Raw genomic sequence first — 10,612 nt, forward strand, 5'->3', positions numbered from 1 at the left:
ATACACAAAGTGCTGGAGGAATTCAGTAGGCCAGGCAGCATCTTCGGAAAATAGTTGGCAGTCGACCTTTCAGGCCGAGACCCTGCATCAGGACTGGAGAGAAAAGAGGAGAAGTCGGAGTAAGAAGGTTGGGGGAGGGAGGAAGAAACACAAGACAGTAGGTGATATGTGAAACTGGGAGGGCTGAAGTCGAGATCTGGGAAGTCAATTGGTGAAAAAGATAAAGTGCTGGAGAAGGGAGAATCTGATAAGAGAGGACAGAATGCTATGGAAGAAAGAGAAGGCGAGGAGCACCAGAGGGAGGTGATGGGCAGGTAAGGAGATAAGGTGAGAGAGGGAAATGGGAATGGAGAATAGTGGAGGAGGGGCCACTACCAGAAGTTTGAGAAATTGATATTCATGCCAACAGGTTGGAGGCTACCCAGATGGAATATAAGGTGTTGTTCCTCCAACCTGAGTGCGGCCTCAGCTGTCTAATCTGAGAGTGGAATGAGTCTTTTTATTCAAGAGCTAAGGAGATGTCCTCTTTCTTCAAAGAAAGGGGCTTCCCTTCCTTCACCATCAACGCTGCCCTCACCCACGTTTTCCATTTCGCACCTGTCACACCTCACCACATCCTCCCACAATCCCAGCAGGAATCGGGTTCCTCTTGTCCTCACCTACCACCCCATTGCCTCTGTGTCCAGCACATAATTCTCCATAATTATCACCATCAAGCATATCTTACCCTCCCCCTCATCTTCTGCTTTCTGTAAGGATTGCTCCCTATGTGTCTCCCCTGTCCGCTCGTCCCTCTCCACTGATCTCCCTCTCAGCTTGTTCCTTTGCAAGCAGAACAAGTGCAACACCTCCTCCCTCACCACCATTCAGGGCCCTAACCAGTCCTTCCAGGTGAGACGACACTTCACCTGTGAGTCTGTTGGGGTCATCTACTGTATCCGGTGCTCTTGGTGTGGCCTTTTGTATATTGGTGAGACCCGATGTAGATTGGGAGACTGTTTCGCTACACTTCATCCGCCAGAAAAAGCAGGATCTCCCAGTGGCCACCCATTTTAATTCTACTTCCCATTCCCACATGTCAGTCCATGGCGATGAGGTCACACGCAGGTTGGAGGAGCAGCACCTTACATTCCATCTGGGTAGCCTCCAACCTGATGGCATGAACATCAATATCTCTAACTCTGGTAATGGCCTCCCCTCTCCTTCACCATTCCCATTCCCTCTCTCAGCATATCTCTTTACCTGCCCATCACCTCCTTCTGGTGCTCCTCCACATTCCCTTCCATGGCCTTCTGTACTCTCCTATCAGATTCCCCCTTCTCCACCAGTCCACTTCCCAGCTCTTTACTTCATCTTTCCACCTCTCCTGGTTTCACCTACTACCTTGTATTTCTTCTTCCTTCCCCCCCCCCCCCAACCCTAAACCTTACTCATCTTTCTTCTTCAGTGCCTATGAAGGCTCTCAGCCTGAAACATTGGCAGTTTACTCCCTTCCATGGATGCTGCTTGGCCTGCTGAGTTCCTCCTGCAGTTTGTGTCTGCTGTTGACCTATGGTGACAGTAGGCACATTGGAATGGATCCGGTCACACCTCAGGCTGGAGTTGATTTGCTTCATGGCCAATCTCTTAAAAGCATTTCATCTCTAGAGTATGTAAGTGTTACTGGATGATAGTCATTGAAGTAGGTTACCATCATTTTTCTGGGTACTGGGATGATTGAAACAGGTAGCTACCTCAGATTGCCAAAGTGAGAGGTTGGAAATGTCACTCCAGTCAGTTGGTTAGCATTCAGTACTCAACCAGATACTCTATCTGGGTTTGATACTTTCCGTGGATTCACTCTCCTGAAGGATACTTTCCCATCAGCCTCAGAGACTGAAATCACAGGGTCATCAAAGGCTGTGGAGGTTATGTTCCGTCGGTCAAAGTGACTATTAAAGACATGAAGCTCATCCAAGAGTGAAACCTTGATGACATTTCTGTTGCTTGGTTTCACTTTGTTGGAGGTGATGGCAGTCAAGCTACCTCTTGTACTTTCCAGGATCACCAATCCTGAATGCCAATGATCTGGTCCTCAGCAGATTGCAGATCTTTTAGCTCATCCGGTGCCTATGGTTGGGGAAGATTCGAAATGAGAGATATCCATCCACAAAAGTCTTTATAAAGTCCGTAACAACTATGGCATATTCATTCAGGTGCTCTGATGAGTCTTTGAACATGGCCCAGACCACAAACAAAGCAATTCTGTTACCACTCTTCTGTATCCTATGGCCACCTCTTTAGAAACATAGAAACACAGAAAAGTTACAGCACAATACAGGCCCTTCAGCCCACAAAGCTGTGCCGAAAATGTCTTTACCTTAGAAATTACCTAAGCCTACCCATAGCCCTCTATTTTTCTAAGCTCCATGTACCTATTCAGGAGTCTCTTAAAAGACCCTATTGTATCCACCTCCACCAACGCTGCCAGCAGCCTATTCCATGCACTCACCACTCTCTGCATAAAAAACTTACCCCTGACATCTCCTCTGTACCTCCTTCCAAGCACCTTAAAACTATGCCCTGTCATGCTAGCCATTTCAGCCTCTGACTACCCACACAATCAATGCCTCTCATCATCTTGTACACCTCTATCAGGTCACCTCTCATCCTCCATCGCTCCAAGGAGAGAAGGCCGTGTTCACTCAACCTATTCTCATAAAGGCATGCTCCCCAATCCAGGCAACATCCTTGTAAATCTCCTCTGCACCCCTTCTATGGTTTCCACATCCTTCCTGTAGTGAGGTGATCAGAACTGAGCACAGTACACCAAGTGGGGTCTGACCAGGGCCCTATATAGCTGCAACATTACCTCTCAGCTCCTAAACTCAATCCCACGATTGATGAAGGCCATTGCTTTCTTAACCACAGAGTCAACCTGCACAGCAGCTTTGAGTGTCCTATGGACTTGGACCCCAAGATCTGTTGTCCTTATCTCTGGTGCTTTGCTCTTTAGCCTCTACCTATATAAAAGAGTCAAGATTGGTTAATGTCATTTCCCAGTACACATGTGTAAAGGAGAATGGAGTAATTGTTACCTGGGATCTAAAGCAGCATGAAACAAAACACATTTAGGTAAAGAACACAATATAAATACACAATAAATTTAAGTACATAAGATAGCTTATATACAGGCAGTCCCCGGGTTATGAACGAGTTCCATTCCTGAGTCCATCTTTAAGTCGGATTTGTACGCAAGTCGGAACAAGTACATCCGGTATTATTTAGCGTCAGTTAGTCAAATGTTTGTCTTATAGTATACATTTTACCTCTCTATGCATATAAAACACTTAAGAAACATATGTATTCCAATAATTAACCCCCTGCGTTGCTTAGTAATTGTTGCTTTCATCGGGGCAGGGCCTTTCACATGCTCCATTATTCTCACTTTATCCTTTAAAACTGTTCTGATCGTTGACTGACTGTAGCCTAATGCTTTTCCAATGATTGATTGTGTTTCACCTCTTTCCAAACGCTTTATTATTTCCACTTTATTTTCAATCGTGATCGTTTCCCATCAATGGAACAGAAACACTGCGGGTGGTGGGTCCCGACCTCCACCGGGTCCTAAGGACCACCACACTGAGACAGGTTAAATGGGACAAATGGGGTCTGTGCTGGGTTTGGGTATTTGACCCTCCACTATATTCCGCGTGGGAATTTAAACTGGAGGTGGCAGTGTTTTTTTTACGAGGTTGAATTGCGAGCTCGACATCAACCTGGCATGGATGAAGAGTGCAGTCGGGAGCAGTCTGTCAGTGGATTGAACTCAGAAACCTCCGTTCTCGAGCCCGGTGCTGATCTCACTGCGCCACCAGCCGAATGGAAAGTGGGGGGGGTGGGGGTCAGGGCGAACCTTGCTAAGAAAAATACAAAGTTACACCTCAATACAGTGTCAATGGCAAGACTTAAAATGGTGGACAGCATCGCTATCCAACTTAAAATGGCAGACAGCATTCTCTTTCCTTGGTTCATAAGTACGAATTGTTCATAAGTCAGATGTTCGTAACTCGGGGACTACCTGTACATTTATTCACTATATGTCCATAAAGTGACACTAGGCAGAGAAGTGTCTGTACATAAGGTGACTGACAGGAAATGATGAAGTAATGGTGATTATGGGTTTGGAGGAGTAGATTAGTGGGTAGAGATGTTGATCATGCTTACTACTTGGGGAAAGTAACTGTTTTGAGTCTGGTGGTCCTGGCATGGATGCAACATGAGGATGAGGCTAGAGAAGCCAGAGTTGGCTTTGCCATCCCGACCGCAATCATCAGGAACCTGGAGTCCTTCCCCAGAGGCATCAACGATCGCTTCATGGTAATGAGGCTGCCTCTGAAAGCCAAGACTCATCTGACTCTGATCAGTGCTTATGCACCCACCATGACCTACACCTCTGAACAGAAGGAACTGTTTTACCAGGAAGTCAACCAGCTACAGCACTCTGTCTCCAAAGATGACAAGATCCTGCTACTTGGTGACCTTAATGCCCAAGTAGCAGTGAACATCAGTCATTGGCAAGCGTGGCCTTGGAAAGGAGAATTCAAATGGGCAGCTACCACTCACCTTCCGTGCAGAAGATATGCTGACAATCACCATCACCCTCTTTCAGCTTCCAGACATTCACATGGTAACCTGGATGTACCCAGGCTCCAAGAACTGGCACCTGATCGATTATGTGATCATCAGGCACTGGGATATTAGGGCAATGAGGGGTGCAGACTGCTGGACTGACCACATCCTGCTGTCGTTTCAGATCGCCAGGGCACACAGGCACCAGCAGGCTGACACTAAGCAGAAGCTGAACATTCAATAGCTCGCTGACCCCAGCATCAAAGAAGAACTGATCAGGAAACTGGAGGAACAACTTGAGCAACTGCCTGAGGAAGCAGACCCAGAAACAGGATGGGCTGTCTTCAGAGACACCCTATACAGCACTGCGAGTGCCATTCTCGGGCACCCCAACAGGAAGCATCAGAATTGGTTTAATGAGAACATCTCTGATATCGTCACCCTTCTCAAGCAGAAGCAGGAAGCCTTTGCAAGATGGCTCAGTGACAAGCAGTCAATCTCCAAACACGACCATTTGAAGCACTGCCAGGCTGAGCTGCAGCAGATGAAAGGTTAGTGGTGGGAGGCCAAAGCAGTAGAGCTTCAGCACTATGCTGACCAGAACAACACAAAGAAGTTTTTTTGATAGCCTAAATGCAGTGTACAGACCTTCCTCCAACAAAATGACACCAGTCCGCTCCATAGATGGAGAGCTCCTCACTGACAAAGGCAACATTGTCTAACGCTGGGCAGACCACTTCAACCAGATGCTGAACAGGCCATCCCACAGAGACGACCAGGCCATAGAAGACATGCCCCAGTGCCCAGTCTTGGAGACCCTTGATGATCCCCCCACACTGGTAGAAGCTAGGAAGGCGGTCAGCCAGCTGCAGCCAGGTAAGGCCCCTGGCCTAGATGGAATCCCAACAGAAGTCTTCAAGGAGGGTGGCGAAACCCTTCTTCAAAGGCTGACAGAGCTCATGCAGCAGTTCTGGGAGAAAGCCTGCATACCACAGGATTTTAGGGATGCAAACATCAACAAACCTGTACAAGAACAAGGGGGTCAGGGCATTCTATGACAACCTTGGCCAAAGTCTGCACCACCTGGCACCTGGCAGTCTACAAAGGCACCAGCACACTCAAAGAGCAGCGGCTGAAGGACCTCGATCAAAAGCACCAGGACTACAAGGAGAAATGACCCGGCCCTTTAATGGCTGTAATGTCCCGACCTGCAGGTACATCTACGCTTCCCAGTTCGGGCTTCACTCTCATCAGAGGCATCACTGATGTCATCATTCCTGACAGACTTCCAAGAAGGAGTCTGGTGGTCCTGGCATGGATGCTACATAGTCTCCTCTCAGATGAGTGAGACAATCAATTCATGAGCAGGGTGCATGAGATCCTTCATGATGTTACTGGGCCTTTTCCATCACCTCTGTGTATATACTGTATGGCAAATAGACTGGTACCAGTGATGCATTGGGCAGTTTAACTACCATTGTAGAGCCTTCCTGTCTGCCACAGTGCAGTCTCCTTTTCCTAGCTGGATGCTCTTTACTGTGTACCTGCAGAATAATGAGAGCATAAATGTGCATTGTCCAGCTCTCTTCAGCCTCCTCAGAAAGCAGAGGCATCGGTGAGCTTCCCAGATTGTGTAGAAAGTGTTCTGGGACCTTGAGAGGTTGTGCGAGATGATCACTCCCAGGAGTTTCAAACTGCTGGTAGTTTCCACTGATGTGCCGCCAATGAATGGTTCAAGTTCCCCTGAAATTGATATCCATCTCCTTTGTCTTATTGACATTAAGGAAAAGATAATTTCCTGGCCTCATGCTCTTCCACCTCCTCTCTGGTCATTGTTGGTGATCAGCCCCACCATTGCCATGTCATCAGCGAACTTGGCAATGAGATTACTCAGGTGTTTAGCCATGCAGTCATGTGTGAGCAGAGTGTACAGCAATGGGCTCACACACAGCCTTGGGGGGCACCTGGTTGAGGATGATGGGGAGGGAGGAGCATTTGTGCATACTGACTATCTGAGGTCTGTTGCTTAGTAAGTCCAACACCCAGTTGCATAGTGGGGTATTTAGACCAAAGAGTAGGAGTTTGTTCGCCAAGGTCTGTGGGACAGTAGTGTTGGATGTTAGAAATGAAATCCAGAAACAGCATTCTGACATTGGTGTCCTTGTCTTCAAGCTGTGACAGGATCAGGTGCATGACAGATGCTTTGGCATGTGTCATAGAGCGGTTCTGTTGGGAAGCATATTGGTGAGTGTCAAATATGGCAGGAACGGAGTTTTTGACATGTGCCATTACCAGCTGTTCATATCACTTCATGGTGACTCCAAGTTGGACTGCGACCAATCACTGAGCAGGATTCATTAGAAAGGGCAAATAAAAATAACACAAGTGCAAACAGGGTGGCCAATGTTGTGAGCAGTCCAGTGTTTTAGTGGCTTTGGCTCGTCAGGCTTGGTACCTGATAAGTTTCTCTTTTTATTCTTAATTCTTTATTCTTCATTTGGTAGGGCATAGTAGTGCAGTGAGAATGGTTCCAGGAGCAGTGTTTTGTACTGTGCACGAGATGTGGGTATTCTGGGAGAACTCCAGTCTCCTAGATAAACCAGGTGTACAAAACTGCAGCTCCTCAGAGAAAGTATTAAGGAACTGGAACAGCAGCTCAATGGCCTTAGGCTCATATGGGAGAATGAGAAAGTGACTGACAGGAGCTACAGGGAGGTAGTCACTCCTAGGTTGCAGGGGACAGGTAACTGGGTGACTGTCAGGAGAAGGAGGGGAAATGCACAGCCAGTGCAGAGTATACCTGTGGCCATTCCCTTCAACAATAAACATATAACATTAGATACTTCTGAGGGGTTGACCTACTTGCAGGAGCCACAGTGACTGAGTCTCTGGCACTGAGTCTGGTGCTGTGGCTTGGAAGAGCAGAGTTGAAGAGGACTTCAGTGTTGACAGCAGATTCCTTAGTCAGAGGAACAGAGAGGAGATTCTGTGGGTGCAACAGAAACACCCAGATGGTATGTTGCCTCCCTGGTGCCAGGATCAGGGATGTCTCAGTTTGGATCCATAGCATTCTGAAGGAGGAGGGTGAACAGCCAGAAGTCTCGGTACATATTGATCAACAATGACATAGGTGAAGAGGTTCTAAAGAGAGATTTTAGGGAGCTGGATAGATGGCTAAGAAAACGGGACCTCCGGGATAGTAATCTCTGGATTTCTGCCCTTGCGACGCACCAGTGAGGGTAGGAATAGGATGATTTGCCAGGTGAATGAGTTGCTGAGGAACTGGTGCAAATGGCAAGGGTTCACATTTATGAATCATTGGGATCTCTTCTGGAGAAAGTATGACCTGTACAAAAGGCATAAGTTATACCTGGGCTTGAGGGATAAGTATCCTTGTGGGCAGGTTGGCTAGAGTTGTTCAGATGGGTTTAAAGTAATTTGGTAGGGGATGGGAACTAGAGTGATAGTGCTGAGGATGAAGTAGTTGGTTTACAAGCAGAGGCAATGTGTAGTGAGACTGCTAGCAAGGAGAGGTTAATGACGGGGAAAATTGCAGTCAACAGGATGAGTTGCAATGTAAAAGGCGGATAAAATTGAAAAGGGTGAATACAGGACTAAAGGTGTTATATTTGAATGCACACAGTATACAGAATAAGATAGATGAACTTGTAGTATAGTTACAGATTGACACGTATGGCGTTGGGAGCTTAACATCCAAGGATACACGTTGTTTTGAAAGGATAGGCAGGTAGGCAGAAGAGGTGGCATAGCACTTGTTGGTAAAAAAAAAAGAAATCAAATCATTGCAAAGAGGTGACATGAGGTTGGAAGGCATTGAATTGTTGTAGGTAGAGCTAAAGAACTGCAAGGGTAAAAGGACCCTGATGGGAGTTACATACATATCCTCGAACAGTAACAAAAATGTGGTCTACATACTACAATGAGAGATAGAAAATGCATGCCAAAAAGGTAATGTTACAATAGTGATGGGGGATTTCAATATGCAAGTAAATTGGAAAAATCAGTTGGTGCCAGATCCAAGAGGGGGAATTTGAAAAATGCCTACGAGATGGCTTTTCAGAGCAGCTTGTGGAAGAATCCACTGAGGATATCTATTCTGGATAGGGTGTTGTACAAAGAATTGTTTAGAGTGTTGAAGGCAATGGAACCCTTAGTGAAAAAGTGATCATAATGTGATTGAATTCACCTTGCAATTTGATAAGGAAAGCTAAAGTCAGATGTATCAGTATTACAGCGGAATAAAGGAAATCACAGAGGCATGAGAGAGGAGTTGGCCAAAACTGATTGGAAAAGAACACTGGCGGGGATGACAGCAGAGCAGCAATGTCTGGAATTTCTGGAAGCAATTCGAAAGGCACAGGATATATACATACTGAAGAAGAATCCTAAAGGAAAGATGACACAACCATGGATAACAAGGGAAGTCAAAGCCAACATAAGAGCCAAAGAGAGGGCATATAATAGAGCAAAAATAAGTGGGAGGTTAGAGGATTGGGAAGCTTTCAAAAACTAACAGAAGGCAACTAAAAAAGTCATTAAGAAGGAAAAGATGGAATACGAAGGTGATGTAGCCAATAATATTAAAGTGGACACCACTTTAATTTCTTCAGATAAAATTTCTTCAGATACGTAAAGTGTAAAAGAGAAGCGACAGTAGATATAGCATCGCTGGAAAATGATGCTGGAGGGGTAGTAATGGAGGACAGGGATATGGTAGACTAACTCAATATGAATTTTACATCAGTCCTCATTGTGGAAAACACTAGTAGTATGCCAGAATTTCGAGTGTTAGGGGGCAGAAGAGTGTGACGTTGCCATTACTAGGGAGAAGGTTCTTGGGAAACTGAAAGGTCTGAAGGTAGATAAGTTACCTGGACCAGATGGCATGCACCCCAGGGTTCTGAAAGAGATGGCTGAAGATATTGAGGCATTCGTAATGATCTTTCAAGAATCAATTGATTCTGACATGCTTCTGGAGGACTCGAAAATTGCAATGGTCACTCCACTCTTCAAGAAGGGAGAGAGGCAGAAGAAAGAGTATCAACCTGCTCATTTGACCTCAGTGGTTGAAAAGATGTTGGAGTTGATTGTTAAGGATATGATTTAGGGGTGCTAGGAGGTGCATGATAAAATAGTCTGCAGTCAGCATGGTTTCCTTAAAGGAAACTCTTACTTGACAAATCTGTTGGAATTCTTTGATGCAATAACAAGCAGGATAGACAAAGGATGTTGTGTATTTGGATTTTCAGAAGGCCTTTGACAAAGTGCCAAACATGAGGTTGCTTAACAGAATAAGAGCCCACGGTATTACAGGAAAGACACTAGCATGGATAAAGCAGTGGCTGATTGGCAAGAGGCAAAGGCTGGGAATAAAGAGAGCCTTTTCTGGTGACTAGTGGTGTTCCATAACGATCTGTGTTGGGACCGCTTATTTTTACATTGTTTGTCAATGACTTGGATGATGAAATTGATGGCTTTGTAGCACAGCTTGCAGAAGATATGAAGAGGTGCACGTAGTTTTGAGGAAGTAGAGAGGCCACAGAAAGACTTAGACAGATTAAGAGAATGGGCAAAGAAGTGGCAAATGGAATACAGTGTCTGGAAGTGTATGATCATGCACTTTGGTGGAAGAAATAAAAGGGTAAACTATTTTCTGAATGGAGAGAAGATTCAAAAATCTGAGGTTTAAAGGGACTTTGTGGAGTCCTTGTGCCAGATTTCCTATAAGTAATTTGGAGGTTGAGTCGGTGGTGAGGAAAGCAAATGTGATGCTAACATTCAGTTCAAGAGGCCTAGAATATAAAAGCAGTGACGTAATGTTGAGACTTTATAAAGCACTGGTGAGGCCTCACTTGGAGTATTGTGAGCAGTTTTGGGCTCCTTATCTAAGAAAGGATGTGCTGACATTGAAGAGGGCTCAAAGAAGGTTCACAACAATGGTTCCAGGATTGAATGGCTTGTCATATGAAGAGTGTCTGAT

This window comes from Hypanus sabinus, chromosome 4, assembly GCF_030144855.1.
Source record: "Hypanus sabinus isolate sHypSab1 chromosome 4, sHypSab1.hap1, whole genome shotgun sequence".
In the NCBI taxonomy this organism is placed as follows: Eukaryota; Metazoa; Chordata; class Chondrichthyes; order Myliobatiformes; family Dasyatidae; genus Hypanus; species Hypanus sabinus.